General features: G+C 41.2%; 1 pseudogene; it reads right to left on the bottom strand.

The window, feature by feature from the left end:
* Nucleotides 1–2,250: 2,250 nt before the first annotated feature.
* On the bottom strand, nt 2,251–15,253 carry LOC147421202 (uncharacterized; annotated as a pseudogene).
* Between the last annotated feature and the right edge of the window lie 3,319 nt (nt 15,254–18,572).

The following is an 18,572-nucleotide window of genomic DNA, read 5'->3' as shown; positions in this document are numbered from 1 at the left end:
GCATGCCCAAGACCTCAATGGGAAGTGATCCGGACTCAAGAAGTAAGAGCATGTAGGGTGTTTGTGTCTTGACTTGGAGAAAGTTGGTGAGAAAACGCTTTTGGACATTCTCAAACTCTTTCCAAGTAGACTTCCCGATGCTTCCACCCCACACCTCCACTCCATAAAGAAGCACTGGTGTCACCAATGTGTCAAAGAGGTACTTTTTGAGAGCCCAACACTTGATCTCTCCAGCATTGCACATATTCTCAAATGCATAATAAGCCCTCTTTCTGGCTTCCAAGCGACGCATTGCACAATCCTTCCATTTATGATTGGATGGAACCTCAAGGCCAAGGTACTTGAAGTGATCTACCACTTCAAGTTGCTCATTGTTGTATGCAATGCATGGATTTTCGTCATTGAGGGTCTTACAAGCATAACCTTGGTTTTGGATCCATTCACGATCAGCCCGCTATGTAGGCAAAAGCGTTCCAAGACATGCATAAGCTTTTGTGCATCTTCTAAGGTATGTGCCAAGAGCACTACATCATCGGCATAAAGCAAAAGCATGATCACCGCATTTCCGATCTTAACCTCTTCTATGCCTTCTTGCTGCATAAAATCAAGAACCATGCATTCCAATTCATCAATGAGTAGCCCAAAGAGGGTTGGGGAAAGTGGGCATCCTTGTTTGACACCAATGGTGCTTGCAAAAATTCTGAAATTCTATCTCCCATACGTAATCGACATATCACTTTTTGATAGATGCGAAAGACTGCATGCATAAATTCTCTCAGCACTTGAAGGCTTTGCATACGTCTCCAAAGATTTCCTCGCGGTACCATGTCAAAAGCTTTCTTGAAGTCCACAAAGCAACAAATACAACTTTTTTCCTTTCAATCAAGATGCTTCCATAAGAACTCGAAGAGTGACAAGGTGATCAATAGTGCTATGATGCTTTCAAAAACCTGCTTGGCCAAGCGCACGTTTGCCATTCTTTTTAGCCCATTCACTTATCTTCATCTCCATGATACATCCAAATAGAGAGAGAGAGAGAGAGAGAGAGAGAGAGAGAGAGAGAGAGAGAGAGAGAGAGAGAGAGAGAGAGAGAGAGAGAGAGAGAGAGAGAGACAGAGACGTGTGTCACAATTGAAGGGAGCAAGGAGTCTTGGTTGTCGATCACAAAACGTGGTGCAAACATATCTAAGGAGGAAAACATTGGGATAGAGAGTTGTCCTCATGCTACAAAACGGTTATGCAAAGGAGAATGTTGGGCTGCAATATATGAGATGCATTGCTAAACAAGGACATACATAGATTGACATCAACCACTTAGGAATAAAGTAAACATGTACATAGTGCATTGAGTACAACAATACATAAGTTGAATTGCCCAATTGTGAGAAAAGAAGTGTATGTCTATTTGATATATAGACGTGATGATCGAGATTGAGCATGTACTAGTGAGAAAAACATGTAGCTAAAATAAATTTAAGGAAACATTGACAAAGTAAAAAATACAAAAAGCATAACAGACCAGAAAAATTAAACTGCACTACCTACCTGATCATCATGTATGGATGTCGTCCAATTATGAAAGCGGGAGGACAGTGTTTGTGTCAAGCTGCATAAAAGCAATGTGAATAGCTAAACATTTTGTCTGGCAATGGAGCGCCACAAAGTGAAAATGCTAAATATATAGTGCACATCATGCAGAAGTGCCATACAAAAGTATGGTGGAGAGTTGGCACTAAGGTCTCTCTAGAAATTATAAGAAAGAGAAGTCGTGGCATGTCCCGTAGGCTTTGTGTGTTGGACCAAGCAAATGCATAGGCATGGGAAATTGGATGCAGATAATAGACCTTGTAGAGCTAGAGTTGTGGTTGTGTAGTTGAAACATCCACATTTGTAAAAATATATGCTTTCTATGACACACAAAATAGAAGTTAACAAAAATACCAAAGATATAAAAAACCTTCAAAATGTGGGACAAAGTCCTCTAAAGCTATCAACACTCATCATCCTTTTGCATGCCGAAAACGCGATGCAAGAGAGCTTTTCATGATGCCAGAAGCAAACACAGGGAATGAGACAACAAGGGTGATTAGCTTTTCATGTCGTCCACAATCAACGTAGGTGATGAGCTCTCTAAGGTTGGATCAATGCATATTCCATGGTTGGGATTGAGCCAAGCGGCTCAATCTCTTGGCCTCATTTGAAATAAGCACCTTGGGCTTACCAAGTAAACATTGAAGAGATCAAGCTCCTCTAATTGATGTCCTTTTGAAAAGCTAGAGTTTCTATTATCTTGAAGGAAAGATCTATCAAGTGTGGATGACTTCAGGGGAGTGCATGTATGTCCTTGAATGGTAGTTGATCCATGCTTTCACATCCTTGTAACCTTGCCCTCTCCAACTATCTCATTTCATCACAACCCCTCACACCTTTAAGCTTCACATAGTGTATTATCTAGAGAAACTTCATTTCCTATAGGGCATGCAAGGAAGGTAGCTCTTTCAACAATGGACACACATTCAACCCAATGCCACACAGATGGATAAGGCTATCAATGCCATCCAGGCATCTGAGGTCCTTAAGGAAGCTCACCCACATATCTATGAGATTTTGTGGAAAAATACTCAACAAATGGGCCTCAGATAAGAAGGTACCCACGTCTATAATGGTCCAGCATTGTCTCATCCTCAGATGCACACTCCAGCTCATCTGAAGACCCCAAGTGAAGATGTTTCAATCTCCTCAAATTATCTAGGCCCTCCCAGAACACCATTCCTTGCATTTCCAATGCAACCAGATTCGTAAGGTTTGCAAGGTTGATAGGAGAAGTTCTGCCGATGGACCTAATTTTTAGACCCACCAAAGAGCTTAGTTCCTATGATCCTGCACTTCTATAATCCTAGAATCCCTCTATTGCTTCCACGCAGCTTCATTTTGCCAGAGAGTAAGTTTTCCCAGATGAGTCAAACTACTGAGACATATGGGCCCACACTACTACAACATTGAAAACCAATCTAAATCCTCTAGCAAGTTTAGATCCTCAACACCACTCAAAACGCATGCCTCTAAGCAACCTGCAACCTCAAGCGAGAGCAGGTTGGGCATAACCTGCAATCCAAGCTTCACGTCCACATTGCTTTCACACCCATGTATTTGAAGATGTATTGTGAGGCTCAAGAATCCAGCAAAGAGATCCACTCTCTGTGGTGCCTTACACCTTCAAGACACAAAGTCTGGAGGGTTTGCCTTGTAGATGAAAGATCTAAATCTCTAAATCTCCTTTCCAGTGTCCACATGTACAAGTTCTAGCCTACACACGCCCCTCCAAGTTGGTTTCATAAGTTGAGCATTCTTAGAGGATGTGGACACAAATTCTACATCCTTCAAGTTTGGGCATCCAACCAACGAGTAAGTCCTTGTCGTGCAACCTTTTCTCTCCCTATATATGTAGCGACCAACTAATATCTTTGAATCTAAATTCTTCCAAAGCTGGGAGGGCACCAAGTCTGAATTCTTCTAGGAAATACTCGTGTATACAAAATTTTCACAAATGCGGCCAACAAGTTCTCTCGGCGTCGATACAATAGATACCAATATTCTGCAAGCAAAGTACCTGCAACCCTGCCATGTGCTCTATAATTCCCAAGTAAGATTGCTGCTTCTAAAAGCTGGGACATATTTATCTAGATTCATGCGGATGAGATTGATGATGGAGCTACATATATATAGGTATAATGTCATGCCAAGGGCATAGCCCGGTGGTCAAGGACCAGGCCAAGGGGCCGGCTGCGAGTGTGGATATGGAATGAGGCCCAAGGGGCTATTTAAAGGGAGGTTGGGAGGCTCATTCCACGTAGTCCCACCAAGGGCTTTACACTGGTACCAGTCTCCACCAAGGTGGCAAAGAGGAGACTTTCCACAGTATACTTTCAAAAAGCCAAATCGTGTTCTCTTCCGCAGTAGATATGGCTATGAGCCAAATTCCAACAAGTTTTATTTCGCCAAGCTCAAGACAACTTGCCATAGCTAGGCAACTAGGATACACAATTTTAAGTTTTCTTTTAAGTTGGCGACGATTGCCTATTGTACAAAGCAAAGTGCTTTGACACAATTAACGACACGAAAGGCTTCTAACTCATGCCATGATCATGCCAATGACTTCAACTCAACGACATTGGCACAGAGTTTTGGACATTCGAGAAGGTGCAGATATAAGCTCACAATTCACGTAATACAACGGCAAATTGTGATGTATCCATGCCCGGTAGTGCAAGGCACTTTAGGTATCCGCTAAATTGGTAGAGACCATCAATGTCACCTAGGTCTTACACCTCTGCGTGCATGGAATGCCAATGAGATTGACATAATTCCATCTCATTTTTCACTACCACACTAGCTACTCTCTCTAAGATGAGATATGTTATTGATATCTTACATCATTTTTTATGTTTATTCGACGACAAAGTGCCATCCTACTTCACCCTGGCACAATCATGACCACATTTACGCTAGGTGGGTCCATATGTGAATTTTGGTACCTCTCTCTACAAGAGTGTTGTACACGCACGCCACTGTACGCTTATACGATAAGCTATGACACAGACATGGTGTGCACTGGAGCCTTTGCAAGGGTATACAACACATTAGCATACGGGGTTTTCCTCAGCCCAACATTCTCTCTCTCTCTCTCTCTCTCTCCAACTTCTATGTGGGAAAGGTGAAACTAGGCATGATTTTATTGACATCTTTCTATATCAATACGGTAATAAAAAGGACTAAGAGCCAACAGGAAGGGCTATGCACCATCTATTGCCACCTATTTGGAATAGATACGAGTCATCTATTTGTAGTCCATCATTGATTGATTTCAGGATTGAACAATTCTCTCCAGTTGAGTACCCATCGATTATAATGGACAAGCAAGAGTCTTGCCATTAATGATTTTTTGGGCATTATTTTAGCACTACACACTTTAAGTGTGAGAGTCAAGTTGAGTTTTTAAATGAATTAAACTCGTCAAGGCTTATCTCTACCAAGGTGTATAAATGAATACCAACATTTCAGACAGCACGACTGTTCACAAACACCCAAGATTATGGATTTTTGGGTGTGAAAAGACCTAGTTGTGAATACGAATCCAACTTCATTGGAGCTCCTATTGGCACTAAGAGTGCCTATATGAGTACAGTTTTGGGGTAAGACCTAGCTCACATGATTACTAATCCCTTAGTAAGGGTTGATGGTCAATCCTTGGAACCTTTACACTTGCATTTTAAAGGAAAGACGTCCACAGACTGCCAAAGGGTAGTGGAAAAATTTCAACTTCCAAAGGAATGTAATGCCATGGGCAAACCCAAGGCGGGTCACGGACATAGGCCAAGGGCCGACTGCTAGTTGAGCAGTTTTCCTGAAAAGTTTAACCAAGGGGTTTGACAGTGTTGTTTTAACCAAGGGGTTTGGATTGCAATTACAAAACCCAAGGTTATATGTGCAATGCTACTTGCATTCCACTATTTTTCAATTAGTGTTCCTAGGCCTTTGCAGGCAAGAAATTTGGGCAGGTGCCTTTAAGTACAGGTACGTGAACACTATGTTCAACCTCCAGGTACGCATCTAATTTGGTTATGATCACTTTTTTGAATATGTTTTTGTTTACTTTTCTAACTGGAATGCCTACACTTCTATGGCTTCATCCAATTTTGCTTTTAACAGAGATGACAAGGTCAGGTAAGAGCCAAGAAATTTGTGTCCAACATAAGTTTTGCATTATGTAGTTATAGACCCACTTGTAGGTTTTTATTTGGCGCATGCTGTCTCATGGGATACAACATGGTCTAGGAACTCAAGGAGTTCAGTTTAGCCAGTGTGGAGCAAAGCTAATGAGGGTCCCTCTCACTCCCGTCGTAGAGTGTTTGTAGTTACCTCCACGCACAAGTACATCTTGTACTTGACGGATGTTCTTTTTTTAGACACCCTTAAATGAGACATATTCCACATGTGGAGAATATGAATCTCTGGGACTGACAATGGTGCCCACTATTTCAAGTATGTGTCACGACAACGTCCCTACGTGCTAGTCGCATCCATTTTTTAGACCATTTTCAGCCAGACGTATCAGGAAAAAATTTTGTGGCAAAAAATTGTCGGATACTCAGAATGACTTGTTAAGGTACAAGTGCTACTAAACAACATTAACAGATGGTTGTTTATGCACATAGCTAGGCTTTGAGTTGTTACTAAAAAAGTTTTATTGTTTGTACTTGGAAGTGATTAATGCTTCACTTTCTATTATGGTTCAAACATTTTAGCAAGGCTTGCAAATGATTGCGGCATAAAGTATTTAGTTTCTTTTCAAAACTATTTATGTTCATTTTAATGTGTGCTAGGAGCATCCCATTTGCCATCAGTATTGGCAAGGATGATCATGTATATATAGGTTTGGATCTGTTTTTTGCTACATGCATGCACACTGGTTGTTATGGGCCCTAGTGTTTACCAACTGTTGATTTGGAACGACATGCGTATTCATCAAGTTGTTTTTTGCTACATGTATGCACAATGGTGTTATGGGCCCTAGTGTTTACCAACTGCTGATTTGGAACGACATGCATATTCATTAAGTTGTTGTTTTTGAAGCATTTTGCACTCTATGTGCAGCATCTCTTTGAGATTATGTTTGGATCTACCAATCACCAATAGAGGTCATGGCTCAGTTTGGGTGCTTGTGGATCTTACAAGTTAACCAAGATGGTTATTCATGACATTGTCATTTTCTTTGCAATGTTGTACGTCATTGGGCTCCCCGTTTACCCAGTCATTTGGAAGACTTTCTGTAAACCGTGGGGAATCCCAGCCACCTCACTACTATCAGTATCCAAGGGGATAGTCAGATTACAATAGTTATGCTACTGTCAGTATCCACGGGGATAGGTAGATTAGGTAGATTACAAAGTGTAATCTTGTGGTAAAGGATATGCAAAGTGCACTCGTTAGCACCAAGCAATCAAATTAGTATGCATTTAGTGCTCTATTTGGAATTTTCCTATTGTATGATAAAGCAAGTTTGCGACTAGGTTTAGTCTCTTCACGTATAGTTCATGTTCTCAACTTTGACCACTAATGGTGGGGTTGTTTACTGCTACGAGAAGATAACAAGGCAAGAAATTAAACTTGGCTGATGAGTTACGTCAGCAAGTTACTTTCATGGAAAGTGAAAGGGGTACTCTTTTGGGTACATCTTAGTTGTCATAACTCGTTTAGCATACTCACGTGAGTTCTAAAAGGAGTTTATATGCTATGTTGTATATGAGACGGTTACACCAAGATGGTTGCAAAGGGACAACAATGTGAAAAATCAGGATGTTATTCATGATTTTGTTGAACCTCCCACATAATAGATGGATCCCTGACGGATGCCACTATGGCACATATTAGTGTATCAACACTCTTGTTTTTGAGGACGAAAACGCTTCTCCAAGGGGGGAGTAATGTCATGCCAAGGGCATAGCCCAATGGTTAAGGACCACGCCCAAGGGGCCGGCTGCGGGTGTGGATAGTGAATGAGGCCCATGAGGCTATTTAAAGGGAGGTTGGGAGGCTCATTCCATGCAGTCCCACCAATGGCTTTACATATAACAACACTTTAGTTTACATTGTTGTTGCATATTACATAGGTTTGGGATTAGAGTAGTCAAGCCTATTAAAATCTTGCACACTCCAAACATTACCCTCATACTTGGAAGAAAATGAAGAAAAATCACTAGTCTGTAAAACCACAAGATTCAATAGACCAAAAAATACTTTGGATTTGAATTATTTGCAGTCAATATGTCGACTCCTATCCAATGTGCCATCACATAGGGTGAGCTACTTAAGTTAAACCACATCTATTGAGCGATCTGCAAGGTACCATGGAAAAAATGGGCATTATGAGATTGACCAAATAAAACCTTGAAGAGTTACATAAGAAAGGAGTCCTACAAGATGGCGAGCGAGTTTTTTTGAGCGACAAAAAATTTGAGCGAGTCCCTCAATAAGGTTTTTTGTGAACTACAGAGATTTTCAAAAGTGATAAGGAAAAAAAAAGAAGATATGGTCATAGAGTATAACAAAGACATTTTTAAATCAAAAGATCCTTACACACAAATCAACGTATATTAAGTGACATGACTATGCCTTCTCTAACACTATAGTACACAAGAGCCATGGAAACTATGGAAGGATAAGGGAATTCTGGGCCAATGTGGGATTGTTTTGGACAGAATGGGCCTCACAAATAGGCTATATATGTGTCCATGAGGTGCTGATAGGACAACTAAAGCCAATGAGAGAGGAGGACTATTTCTTCGGTATCCTAAGGCTACATTCAGGGTTTTTCCTCTACGTCTCTTGCTTTGATTGGCAAAGCAAGTTTACGTTGTCAGGCCTCTCAATACTTGGGGTTCCCTCATAAACAATGGTCTTCCATCATGCATTTGTGCAGGAAGTGAGAACATAGAGCTTCAAGCAATTAGAAAGCAAAGATGTGGCTGACAAAACAACCAATAGGAAATTTTGGGTTAGACCTTTCTATGCACCGTGGCATCCACCCTTTGTTAGCTTCATGCCTTCATCTAAACTTAGCCTAAGTACCGCTATATTTCATCTTTGTTGTTCAAGATTATAGCCTACGTTTCAATATTTTTTCTCATGTATAACGAGCCACAAATCTATCATTCTCCTGCATAGTGTTCACAAAAAATTAAAATTAGTGTATATTTTAACCGATGCAAATTATGAGTGCTATTTCAGAGGGTTGCAAAGGCCGTCACTCCATTTTGGGTTGCTGCTATTGATGAAAACCCCAAGTGGTATTATAGTCGCATTATCAGCTCATTATTTTGGGTCTTTCAAATAGTTGTGCTTTTATTGAAGTTGCCATCTAGAGCCATGTACAGCCTAGTGTTACACATATTCTAGTCGAAACAACAATAATCACCCACCGAACACCAACAAAGCTAGCCATTGCATGCCCCACTTAAAAAACACAATCTTTCTACTTCTGCCCACTAGTTCTGTGTTATAAGCCAACAAGAAGGATGGCACTTACTTCTCAATGATGACATCTAACTTGGTGGATAGCTTCCTCTTTGCACATGTATAAGGCTAAATAGCTTGTTTGCTGCCAGCAAATTAACCAAGCAACATATGTAATTATCACCATCAATTAGCTACTCCTATCAAAGTCAACTGCTACAAGGGTTGGAAATCTACCATTGTGTCATTGGCCCCTTTCTTGTATGTATTGTTTCCCCTCACCAATCCTTATCACCTCTCTACAAATGCGGTAGCTCTCATCTTCGCCCAACTCTACAAAAGCAACTTCACCCAATTGCCATTTGAGGCGGTCGTCTAAGGTGCCATTTAGGTATTAAATCATGACGACTATAATACCACTTGGAATTGTCATCAATAGCACTAGCCCATAAAGGAGTGAGAGCCTTTACAGCCCTATGAAATAGCACTTATGATTGCCTATTAGAACTGGTCGGCATTTGTGTGGACTGGTTTGGAGTAACTCTAAATGCAATAATTTGATTTAAGCAAAGGAAAAACTACCAAAATATCCCTTTAATTTGTGGAAATTCCAAGAATATCCATTAAATTTCAAAAATTCCCAAATTACCCCCAATGTTTTGTCATAAATTCGCAAAATGCCCTTCAAATTTTCCAAAGTACCCCTGGTTGTGAGAGAATTTCTCCAAAAATAAAAAAAATTATAGCTTTTCACAAGAAAACTGATTGTCTATCATAGAAGATGCTAAAAATAGAATTTGAGTTGATTACGTAGGCTTGGGAGGGGTATTTTTGTAATTTTACCTCATTAATATACCATTTTAAAGGATATTACTCTTGCTTGCGAATGTTGCTAAAGGGATTTAATCTTGCTTTCGAATGCTGCTGGAACCAGTCCGCGCCAGCGCGGACTGGTTTTGATAGCTAACTATACAAGGCTAAGGTGGAGGCGATACCTGTCAGCTGAGGGTTGCAAATGCAGCAAAACCTATCGGCTAGAGTAGCGGTGATACCAGGTTGGAAAGCAACATTGCTTGCGAATGCTGCTGGAATCAGTCCGCGCCGGCGCGGATTGGTTTCGACAGCTTACACAAGGCTTAGGTGGAGGCGTCACTTGGCGGCTGAGGGCTGCAATTGCAACAAAACCTATCGGCTAGAGTGATGGTGACACCAGGCCGAAAAGCATCAACTTTACTAGTTAAAAAATTGGCTGGAGAGCCTACCTTGCAGAGGTTCGATGATGGGGCTCCAAATTGCGAGGCCGAGAATAGCTGAGCGAGCACGTTCGAGCATGCTCGTGCACACACGAACATGCGTACTGCCTCACACATATTGCACCCATACTAGATCAATGCTCGCAGCGTTTATTCTGTCACGAGTAAAATAATATGGCCTTCACGATGTACTGCATGCTGCAAATATTACCGAGAACGCAGCTGCACGCGTCCACTCCAGCCCTATATCAAGAGAGAGAGAGAGAGAGAGAGAGAGAGAGAGAGAGAGAGAGAAAGAGAGAGAGATTGTTTTCCTCTCGTGCTTCCTGGTGAATCTTGTGCTATATTCTAGTGACCGTGGTCCTCTCACTACAACATCAGCCTCCTCGGCCTCTAGTGCCGGCGGCGCAGTCTTGCATTCAACTCTCGCTCATTCCCCCTAGGCGAGGGCGGCCCTGTGGGGGGGTGTCAAGGCTCAAGATCCGCCCCTTTGCTCTAGCTGGAGACAAGAAGTTGTCCACTGTGTGCCACTTTCTTTCCACCAGATCGAGGCTCGCTGCACTGGCCATGAACTGCCCCTCCGAATACTGATCATATCGAGAAGTCAGACATGAGTACTACAATATGGAGCCGAGAGATGCAGACTGATCCAGATGGGCGAGGGGGTAGAGCCGGCTCTCTCCACCCTCAGCTGACTGCTCATCGCTCATCCAGCCATTGCCTTTTCTCATTTGCACACACGTCCAGGCGGACGTGTGTGACAGGGGCCTTAAAGAACGGAATTTTTTGGTTTGGTGTAGGGGAAAAAAACACACCCAAGGTCTCGGTGCTCTAATAATAGTGTGAAAAAAGCATTTGTGCTCTAATAATAGTAAAACTAATAGTGTGAAAAAAGCATTTGTGCTGGTGTCACTCGCCCAGGACTACATTTGCGCAAATGAACGCTTGCTCTTATTCACAAAGAGCTGACATATTGCAAATATTCTCAAATTGTGAGTTGTCATTGTCCACTTCAGCTCCTCCTCCTGCATCATCGCGTGACTAGTGTGAAGCTTCCTTTATCCACTGCTTTGTTTGTGATGCGAGACTGACATGGCCACTCTCCAATATTACCACCTGGCATACAGACTTCCCGTAGTGGCCTTGCAAGCTAGGCAATGGTTCAACATGGCCCCTGATGTCGCATCCAATGTCAAGGTGTTGTGCTGCACTGACGACCTACTCTTGGATGGCATCCACCCCCGCCAGCATCATCTGCGTGCACAATGCCCATATCCCTCCTTGACATGAACATCTTGGATGATGACACGTTCGTGGACGTGTCTTGCATCGCTCATTTGCATGGCCTTCCATAGATCAAGGCTCAATCTCCTCACACCTTGCCACATCACTAGGTGCGACTCTTCAAAACCAAATTACAAGGACATTCATTAGCTTGGCCTTTCACATATCATGAATAGGCTTATAGATTCAACCTAGTTTGAGAGGTGCCGGGTTGAGAGGGGCCGAGTTTCATGAGGCTGAGCTACGATAGGCATAGCTGAGCAAGGCTAGGCTACAATGGAACGAGTGACACCGCTATCAAGCTGAGAGCTATTAGAGAAGACTTGGTGAGCTAGGCAAGATGAAGACAAGCAAAGTGAGTTGGGAGAGAATCATTGAACAAAGAGGTAGTCAAAGAGAGTACTTTCAATAGAGAGGTCTACACAAAGAGTGCTTGTCCAAGAACTTGCAACGAGTTCACATGTGAGTGGCCATTGGACTTTAGTGTTTTTTTGAGAAAAGAATAAATTGAATGTCACGTTTGATTTCCTAATGGATTTGATGGTGATTTCATTATGGATTTTTCTGCTTGACAAGTGTGTTGTCTTCGTGGGTTTAATGGCTTTTTACTATTTAGATTTAAATTATCACTATAGATCTTAAACACTTTTTACGTTCTGTGGTGGACATTAATTGCTTTAATTTTTTGGTTGTGCAATGATTATTAGAATATCTTTTGTGCAAATGAATGCCTTATCCATGGCCATTTCTATAATACTTGTATGATGTGACCAAAAGAACAATTTCCTCCTGGAAAATAAACTTGTGTCTTCAAAAATTTGTTTGTAACTTCACGTTCAATATATGTTGTGCTCAATGAGTAGACACATTAATTGTGTATGGCATCAACAAAAAGCTTAGAGACTAGTGCGTATTGATAAAGAGGTCACCCTCTTCTCCATCTTCCTCAAATTCTTCATCTTGTGAAGAAAGCGATGGTGCAACTTTTCAACCATAAAAAAGAAGAGGCCCTAGGAAATCCTATGCCACGTGGAAAAGGTCATCCAAGATCAAGAAGTTCAAAGAGGGAGGAAAGAGCATCTCTTTCCTTACCTATGATGGCACCTTTCATGCTACGGACAAAGTCTTGGCTTTCATCCAAAAATTCGATGCGCCATTTGGAGATGAGGGCTTCACAGAGTCCTCTAAGCTACGCCATGTCACCATGCACTTTCAAAAGTCCGCAATGATAGTCATGTGTAGGAGATCAAATTTGACAATATTAATAAGCAACATTCTGACATTGATGGCCTAGATTTCTCTTTGCCATCCTCTCACTTTGTCAAAGAGCATGTAAAGCTTGAGCCCAAAGAAAATAATAAGAGATCAAGCTTATGCTCTTGATCATGAGATTTCTTAGTTTTACAAGGTTATTTTGTGTACTTCTCATAGACTTTCTGAAAGTTTGTTAGTTTTAACCTTTTTTGATGTTTTTGATGCATCCACAATTACCGCTTTATATGTACTGCTATGACTTGGGATTTTGTTAGGGCCGCTCCTTTGTGGTAATTTTAGATGTATGGCCATTTGTGTTGAGAAGCTAGCTTAATTTAAAATGACATGATATTTTCTTCAATATACCTTGCAGTACTCGCGTCAATTGCTCATCTTTGCTCAAAAATTGTCTTCGCTCGTTTTTCTTTGCTCGTTGATTGGAAAGCCCCATAAGAAAGAATTGCGCACAAAGATTGTCAGATCCATGCCCATCAACAAAGTTGGAGATGATTGTGAAGGAAATGATGAAAACACAACCCTTTCAGTACAATAGAATGATGTAACAACCATGGCTATTCTATATAGTGAGACAAGTATTATCGTAGCAATGGAAGAAGTCTAGGAATCCAAGGAAAGGGCAGCAATTAGGAAAACACAAATGGAATTGCAATTGGCAGAGGGCACATTGAGAAACCCATGGTATTGATGGAAAATGTGATAGTCAGATATTGTGGAATTGACTACCATCATACTTTTGCCATTGTAGAGTTTGAGAAAAAATTGAACTATGAAATGATTTTTTAAAAAGACCTTTCATGAGGTAAATACAATTGATCCAAGATGACGGAAATGATTATCCTTACATGAAACAAGTTGGATCAATTACACGGGTAAACTTGAAAGATCATTCATACAAGGATGTTCTAATGAGGACACCAATTCAGGAATTGGATTCAGAGACCTCAACAGAAACTAACTTGCCATCATGGTTATGCAAAGATTTGGATGTGTGGAGCCTCTGAGAATGGTAGTTTAAGGAGAGAAGACTCTATCTTAGATCAAGAAGTAAATGATACTAAATATGTACCAAAATCCTTTCCAAAACATTTATTCAAACCATTTAAGTGGAGTCAGAAATTGGCCACTATCGATGTATAGGAATCTTACGGTGTGGTCAAGAACACACTCACACATCTCTTAGCCATGCAAGAAACACCTTCCCTAGTGTCAACGTCATCAGCTCCAACAACGGTTCTAGAAGAACTGAAAGCACTTAAAGGGGAGCTCGCATAAGAGAAATATGACAGGCAGATCCTGACTGTAGGACATAGGGCTATCCAGGCCCAAAAGGATCAGGAAATCAAGCAGCTAAAAGAGCAGTTGGTAAAGGTGCAGGAAGAGTTAGCTGCCCAAAAAGAGGAATATGCTTTGGAGCTACAAAAGAAAGATATGGCAATAAGTGCCATAAAAGCCAAATCAGTTGTGCAAGCTCAACCACCACCAATAATGCAAGCATAATTCACACGGGTAGACCTACCCCTAGTCGAGATGCCATGCACATCTACCGAGGGAGATTTCTATGACCACAAAAGAGGCATTGGATGCCCGAGAGGAAATCATGAAGTGGATCTCAGAAGTACTAGATCCTTCTCATCAAGAGTATATGAAATATGAAATGGAGGTATTGGAATTGGTGGCCTTGCTCATGATCATGCCAGTTCAAGTGGTAAAGAATTTCGTCCATGACATGATCCCACTACCATTGATGAAGCAAGAGGCCATCCCGTGGAAGCACAAATTATTTCCCACTCTTGAGTCAAACCAAAAGGGGGACTATAAAGATGTGTCAATGATAGTGGACCAGGCTGATGTGGCAGAATATCCACACATGATGTCAATAAATATCCACAAAGGATGACAGATACACAAAGGATGACAGAAATCTCTCCCCTTGAATTAGAGAGGCTACAATCTTCATAGTATGTCGTTGTAGTAGACAAGGTTGTTCTCACCTTGGTCTTCATCTTCTGCTTTGTCCTCCACTAAATGACAAAAATATCTCCCCTTGAATTAGAGAGGCTACAATCTTCATAGTATGTCGTTGTAGTAGACAAGGTTGTTCTCACCTTGGTCTTCATCTTCTGCTTTGTCCTCCACTACATGAGTTGATCCTCTTGCAAGTTTCTTGCCTTTGTAGTAGTTGTTGTTGTTGCCACTGCTGCTTTCTCCACTTTTATTGCCTCCACTTGAGTAGCATTGAGAAGGAGGAGCCCCTTCTTTCCACATTTGTTCCAAGACTTGTTGGTGTAGCAATCCTTTGCTACATGTCGCATTCTCCCACATTCATAACACTTCTTTACACTTGATGATGATGTTGAATATCCTTCCCTTGGTGATGATATGACAAAAGCTCCTCCTAATGAAGTAACATTCCTCCCTTGCTCTCCCATGCTTCTTCTCCTCTGACATTAAAGAGTTTATTACATCTTAGAAATCTGGTGTTGGATCCTTCTTTTCAATGATTGTCATTATCTGGTAAAAGGTAGGTGGTAAGGCTACTAGGTGGTAAAAGGTAGGTGGTAAGGCTACAATTTTGTCCTCCTCTGGTACTGCATTGTTTACATAAGCTAGTTGTATGGTCATGTTTTCAAGGCGATTGACCAAGCTTGCAATATCTTTGTTATGTTCCATTTTTAATTTGTATAGATCCTTCTTTTAAGATCACTTTTCTCTTCTTTTTCCTAGCTTGAATATTTTATTCTAGTGCTTGCCATGCAGCTGATGAGGTTTCACAATCATCAGTAAAATGTACATAATTGTCATGTAGTGCAGCGATTATGATTGCTAATGTCTGATCATCCTTGGCTTGATTTTGTGTGCTCATAGCACATGTATGTAGTGTGCTCCATTAATGGATGACGGATCACTGGTCGTTGCTTTGACTACTCCCCACAATTTCTTTTTCATTAAGTAGCCTTTTAACTTGGTTTGCCAAGTGTGAAAGCCCTCCCCGTTAATTTCCTAATCCCCTTCTCTTCCATTGCACTAATAGAGGGATCTTAGCTTAGGAGACTCTCCTAGCCAGTGTCTACCTCTTTACACAAGCACGACAAAAAAATCACCCTCGTAAATGTAGATTATGATATACATTGCAAACATTGTTGTGCTTGGTTGCAAAATTTTAGGGTTAATTGAGAGAGAGAGAGAGAGAGAGAGAGAGAGAGAGAGAGAGAGAGAGAGAGAGAGAGAGAGAGAGAGAGAGAGAGTTTTCCCTTTTGTGAAGCTCCTCTTCACAAATGATGGAAAATTTTTGGTCTTTCTTTGTTGAACACTTGATGCTTAAAGCTCCTTTTGGGTTCCTTTTGAACACTCGATGAAACTCTCCTTTGAAGCTCTTGAATCTTGAGTGTGCCTTGATGAAGCTTTGAGGTTTTGCTTTGAATGGCCTTGGAGCCCGTTTTTTAAATTTCTAGAAGGTGCTATGGTGCAGCTTGATGGGAGCAGGCCCTTAAAGGTTGAAAGGGGTTGAGGCTCAAAGAAGGAAATCTTTAAAAAAAGGGGGGGGGGGGGGGGGGGGATTTTAGAGGAGCCAATGCTAAGGCCGTGGAAAGGGGGGCTTGATAAGCGCGGACCTAAAAAGGTTATGCACCTATGGTTCACTGCCAGGATAAGAGTCCATCGGAAGGTTGGAAGCAAGTCATTATGTGCTATCGAGTCGATCATCGAGAGAATAGAGCTATCGGATGTCGACTATCATGCCCGAGCGATCGGAGAAAGTTTGGTCAGACCCAAATTTTTTCTAAATTTGGTTTTACCGCGCCTGGGTTGAATTCCCCCTAGTGGGTATGCCCTTTTGTGTGACACCCCTCAAATAGGGATGGTCAAACCCTATAAATAGGGAGAGCCCACCACAGCTAGGGAAATTTTGGACCTATATAGGGCCTCTCTTCCACAAAGGCATGGTCGGCATTGAATGCCTCTTAGGCTTGGATCTTGTTAAGGCATTAATTGACAAACCTAGCTCAAAATTGATGTGGATGGGCTTGATTGAAAGCTCTTGAGACGGGCTATGCACACACACCAATTGCAAGTGCCAATTTTGCTAAAGTGAGGAGAAGTTATTGAATGCAAATGTAAGTTTCTAATGAAAAATTAATGAAATTTAATACTAATTAGGCTTTCAATTAGCTAGTGAGTAGTGGACCAAGGGTCTTTAACTCAAGAACATGCTCATGCTAGCCAATAGAATACTAATTAGTCATGAGATATGCAATAGGAGAGTAAACCTAATGGATCTTGCTAATGATAATTAAGGAATGCTAATCATACTAACACACAAATGGATAATAACAAACCTAGCTGGCATAACCTTGTGCTCTGATACCACTTAATGAGAATGGGATCGTGCTAGCTAGGGTGGATGGAAGACACACATAATGCACACAAGTGAGTATGTATAGGTTAGATTGTTACTCAAGGGAATAAGGTTCCAAGATAGATTAACTTGGACGTATAAACACGATCTTGAGTAGTTTGCTAACCCATCACAAGCTCACCATAAACAAGAGAGATGTAATGAAAACTTTAAATGGTTTATTTATGAAAGGAGCTTTAAGTAGCCTTACAGCCTTGCACCACTACATGTGGGATAATTCCACCTCTTCTCTTCTTAACTCATACTATAGTGACTCTAGGACAAAGCTCATACCTTACACCACATTTGGCATATGCACTCACCAATGTAATCCTTAAATATATGATTAGTGGGCTCAATGTATATCCTACTGACTTGATACGAATCCTTCTTTTGAGCATGGACTTTCAGTCTCGTCAAAAAATTCATATGCTTGTGTTGTGCAACGAATGTTGCTTCTTTCCTGAATTTGATAGTGAATTTCCATTGTTCCGTGCACACTGAACTAGCCACCCTTGACTAGCAATGTTATTGTAAATACTCTTACCCATGTGAAGGTCTTCTGTAAGGTAACATGCTTCAAGGTGCAAGCATAAGAGATGGTAGTGGGTGAAATACATTCCCTGGATAGACTTTAACCCATACCTCTTGATCTCTTTTCACAACATCTTAATCAACGTTATTTGCTCAGCCATCTTATTTTTAGCCTGCACCACACAATTGGCTTGATTTGCTCAACATCTTCATTGACATTGTTTGCTCAGCCATCTTATTGCAAGCCTACACCACACAATCGACTTTATTTGTTCAGCCTTACTCCAAGCTTGCAACCCAATCTAACATAGTAGGACCCTACATGCTAATGGTTGATTTACACTAGCTGAGAGTTGAAGGATTTTTTTCTATATTAAATTAGCCTACTTGAGTGATGAAGGAAAATCAGGTGGCAGTTAATGCTAGGAAAAAGAAGACAATCAGGTACTTGTTGTACTTGGCATGGGTGATATTTGCCATTGGATTTGGGCGAGGGCAATGACCTAGATCATGCCAAGCGGTCACGCCTGAGCTCAAGAAACTCAAAAACCCCATTAGGCTTACCAAGCTAAAATATGAATTGGACACATGATCTCTCCGCCATAGAGAAAATGTCTTACTACTACGCTGACGCACGTGTTTTGTTACGTAAGAAAAAATGTAGCATTATATTTAGTAGTTTTTGGCACGTCTCTGATCTTAGTTCACGTTGAGTTTCTACCAAATTCACATTTAGTTCACACCACCAAAATGTAGTGCACATACCTTGCAAAGTACATATGCAAGTTCACAACAAGTTCACATTGGTCAAGATCGACGGT

Source organism: Adiantum capillus-veneris, chromosome 28, assembly GCF_014529385.1.
Source record: "Adiantum capillus-veneris isolate H3 chromosome 28, ASM1452938v2, whole genome shotgun sequence".
NCBI classification, from domain to species: Eukaryota; Viridiplantae; Streptophyta; class Polypodiopsida; order Polypodiales; family Pteridaceae; genus Adiantum; species Adiantum capillus-veneris.
This window is presented reverse-complemented; position numbering and strand designations above follow the sequence as displayed.